This window comes from Brassica oleracea, chromosome C4 (genome assembly GCF_000695525.1).
Source record: "Brassica oleracea var. oleracea cultivar TO1000 chromosome C4, BOL, whole genome shotgun sequence".
Classification (NCBI taxonomy): Eukaryota; Viridiplantae; Streptophyta; class Magnoliopsida; order Brassicales; family Brassicaceae; genus Brassica; species Brassica oleracea.
The window spans coordinates 19,118,217-19,122,706 of NC_027751.1; the positions used below are offsets into that span (position 1 = coordinate 19,118,217).

A 4,490-nucleotide genomic window follows, 5' to 3' on the forward strand; every position below is an offset into this window, starting at 1 on the left:
TTACTCTAAATTATATCAAGAGCAAGAGAAAACAAAGCCTTAGGTTCTTCGTCCCTGATGGAGTGAAGACGGAAACGTCCCTCGCTATCATAGAGAAGACATGAATTCTCATAGAAGAAATATAAATGCACCACCAAGTTTGTCAAGCATCCAATGTTTTGGAGCATTGAGCCTTTTCATATGCTTCTTTAAACCTATTGCCTGTGTGATAACCGAACATAAAACATATGTTAGAGCTTAGAGCTATACAAATGATATAGCCAGTGATACATGTTCCATTGAGATCTAAGTAAGCCATATCCACTAAATGATCCCAACACCAGAGCCTTCTAAAAGTCTTCCCATGAAAAGAAAATTAATAACCTATAAAACTAGTATGATGTAAGGTCAATCTAATATTTTCAGACTGAAGTCAAGTAAAGAAACTGAAAAATAACTCACTTTTGCAAATAATATGCAAAGCCGACCAGCATTCATGAGGGACTGTCAAAGAAAACACACAATCAAAGGGTTAAGTAAAGCAATGAATATGTTATTAGCGGGATCAAGATTCGAAACAGGGTAGCTTAATACTCAGGAAACGAAACAATACCCCTTTTCGTTCAATATATTATGCGATCTGACCAGTGGAAATTGCACCAACCATAGCAGCCACGTTGGATAGAGAACCAAACACAGAGTACTAATACATGGACAAGAAATCAAATTCAGGCAAATAATCAACAAGACAGCTCTCGACAGAAAAATTGGTTAAGTACCTCAGGTCCTCAGCTACAGTTAAACTGAGATCCGTAGTGATTGCAGCTTGTGTTGGAGAAGAATAACTACACTGGACCCAAAAGATACAAATCAGTCACAACTTTTAACAAATTAAAAAAAAAATTGAAAAAGTTTGGAGCTTTTCTTCTTACAGTGAATTGAATATGAAAGAATAGGGATAGAGCTGTATCTGATAACTTGAGGTGAACCCATAATACTCGATTGTCTTGAACCGATCCGGTACACCCTCATGTGTGTATGAAAAGTCATCGCAGATCATTCATGGCCTCCTCTGTATCACTCATCTTTTGGTTCTTGACTCTACATGAGACGCGTCACCACTATAAGGAAGAAACGATGATGAATCTTGTGAAACAATGAGATATGTAGATGGCTGCACCACTATTTATGGTATGGAAAATTAGGGATTTGCAAAGAAGATGGGAAGAGTAGTAATTAAATTCGAGAAAGACGAAGAGCTGTTTTCAAAAAAAAAAAAAAAATGAAGAAGAGAGTTCGAAAGAAGAGCTTGTGGTGGGCTCCGTAGGAAGTTTAGTTCATTATAAGTAATTCTGATTTTGTGGGATCGTTTTGAAAATTCAGGTCCATTATTGTGTGTTTAACAAAGGCGTGAAACACTTAAAATTAAAGTGATTACACGTGGAGTCTTTCGCCCTTATGCTCTTGCTGAAGTGGACACAGGAGAAGAGAGGTAAGTCTCCTTTATATATATAGATTCAGTGAAGAGACCCATCAAAGAGTAGACTTTTCTGATCCGAAGCTGAAACAAAACTGATACCTAAACAAGTAAGCATCCACAATTGTCTGGCCCTTTTACAAACATCCTCCTTATAAGAACATCACCATTGGTATAATTTCTGAAAATATCTTATATATATTAATATTAATATAAGACCATCAACATATTGAGGGGTTTTCAACATAGTTTTCAAAAATAAATAAATGGAAAAGATAAGTGTCTACTTTTATAAAAACTGACAATTATCCTAAAATTCATTCAAAAAGAGGGTTTGTGTTCCCGGTGACATGCCAAAAGAGTTATCTAAAAAGGAAAACAAGAGCTATGATCAACTATGGAAAATGTATGTTTTATTGATGATAAGATCAAAGAGTAACAAATGAATACAAAAGGTATCTAAGAACAAGAGAGTATTGACGCTATGGTTTAGTCACGGAGAGAATCTGATCCCCCTTTCTTGACTTATCTTTCTTCTTTTATAATTCCTTGAAGGTGTATCATAACGGCGACATGATCTCCGGCGTGGATCAAGTGTCTTTATGGTGTCTTTAATACTTTTAATGTCTTTACGTTTTGCTTTAACTCTCTGAGACCGGCGTGTGACACTCGTTCCTTCCCAGTGAGGATGCTTGATTTGTGATTTGTTATGTTTGGTTCAAGATCTCGGACCGGGTCTAGAGCGGGGTTACAATAGCCGCTGGAGTCTGGCGTATCTCAGGTCGTCAGGTGAGTCAGATATTTGAATCCGACTTGAATGACACACGGTCTCTGAATTTCAAGATCCACTTTGAGATTCCAGTTTGACGAATTTATTGCGAGATTTCATTGAAGTAACTCAACGGATTTGATTTTTATTCCTTGGAAACCGAATCGTCCGTAAAGTTGTAATCATTTCCTTTTATGACTTGTTTTTTGGAATATAAATTGCTTGTTGGTTCCCTTCCTCATTTTTCATTATTGTTTCCTTCGACGAAAACAAAATGTCTCTCGCTCATATAAAATGACTACTTTTAAAATTTAAAAATATGTTCAATATATATTTTGTTTTGAGTCAACTGTTCAATATACATTAGAAATCAAACATTTAATAATAAAAGTGTATGTGGAAGAACCCACGCTTACATATTCACCTAGTTTAGGATTAATACAAGAAGACAAGCTAACAGAAATGATGAAAATCATGAAGAAATAATAGAGGCGGCAAATTAGATAATTTTAAAATACCCTCTAGAGTGTGGACTAGTGAAAAGAAAGACTTTTAGAAAGAGAAACATAAACACAGCACCGTCGTTTTTTGGCTCTTGCTGGTGGCTCCAATACAGGCTCCGTGCCTTTAGTTTTTTCTAGTTTTTGCCAGTTTCGTTCTTCGGATCCGGTTGCCATTTTGTTTTGCTTTTCGGTGACTCACGGCTGCAATTATCCATCTTAAAAAAATTTATCTTTACGATGACTGATTTTCAGGTGGCCTGTTCTGGATCCATACAAGAGGTTGACATAACTTTTCTAAAGTGTGGACACATGTCTTTCTTTCTAAACAGATAAGCACAAGGAGATGGGATGAAACTGGGCTTTCTCAGGCCCATATATGTGTAATTTTAAGCCTTCCTAAATATGTTATACTAAAAGGTTTTTGTTGCAGGTTTAGGGGCAAATTATTAAGTTTTTTTTTTGGCTGGGCTTAGAGCTTTAGTGTAGGGTACGTGTCTAGTCTATCGATAACCGATAGTGATAGGCAATTAGATTGCTCTCATACCACGGTCTTAGGTTTTAGATTTTGTTTTCAGAAACCTTTCTCTCTCTTCTCTCTCTCTTTGAATCTTTCGCGGAGGGAGGAAGAGATGAAAGTTTTTGTTTTAATCTTCTGATTTTTATAGATCAGATACTTTTTTGTAATATATTTCGATCAGTTTTGATCGAATCTCTAATTCCGGTTAGCGGATTTCTGTCTCGCTTTGGCGATTTTTGGTGTGGATTTTCAATCTCAATAGGGTTTTTGGGTCTTCATGTTTATATTATGATTGAGATTGAAAAAAATAAAAAGTCCGATCTTTTCTTTTGATCGGATGTGCCTTAAACTTTTTTCCTGAGTATCCATGTTTATATCCTTTTGTTTGCTTAAGTTTTCTTCTTCGTTGGTCATCCTCAATATTTTAATCCTCGAAGAAATAAATCTTTGCTAATTTACATTTTTGTGCAAAGTATTCTTAAAAGATGGAGCATTGAGCTATGCATGTTTTCTTCTCGGTTTGGTGCAGTTTTAGAATAGTTAAAGCTTGCTTTAGTTGCAAGTGTTTCGACGAAAACTTGTTTTGAATTGTTGAAGTGTCTTGGTGAACACAACTCCGGAGAAGATGGTAGAAAACCTTTGGGATATGGAAGCGATTGGGGAAGTAAAAATCAATGGTGGTGGTTTCTGCAGCGGCAAACAAGTTGATGGAGCCTTTGAGAGCGCACTTTCCGGCAGAGATTTCAGCACCTCTTTTCTTTCCGGCACCGTTGGATTTAATAACCCAAGAAATATATCTTTATCTTTAGAATTGGGTTTGATGTGGGCTTATATTGTTGTTGGGCTTAAACATCACCATTGTAATATCAAAAAGCTTAATGAAAAGCTAGTTGACAAAAAAAAAGATTTTATGTTTTCAAACGCTGTAATTTCTCCCCAATCGGGACTCTAGAAGAAGTTTGAAAAAAGAAAGATAATTGTTCAATCGAAATCTTTGTGAAGAAGATGTGGACAAAAAGGCCTCTTTGCTTTTCATTTAAAATCGAGTAGAAAGACACAACACATTGGTTCTAGCTCAAACTCAAGACCTTTATGCCAAATAAACACAGTGCCGGTCCGGAGTCTATTAGCGTCTAAAGTCCATCCAAAATGTTGCCCCTTAGTTCCATTTTTTTTTTGCATTTTTAGCATTATTAAAATTTTAAAATTTAAATAAGGTATATAAAAATCAATAAAATTCTTTGC

At 35.8% G+C, this 4,490-nt stretch overlaps 1 long non-coding RNA gene across 1 annotated transcript; it reads right to left on the minus strand.

The window, feature by feature from the left end:
- LOC106341236 lies at positions 1 to 1,032 on the minus strand. The gene is made up of 5 exons (XR_001269586.1): positions 912 to 1,032; positions 759 to 829; positions 593 to 682; positions 442 to 483; positions 1 to 201 (listed from the first exon to the last, which is right to left on the minus strand). It is a non-coding gene; the product is annotated as an uncharacterized LOC106341236 (long non-coding RNA).
- Positions 1,033 to 4,490: the final 3,458 nt, after the last annotated feature.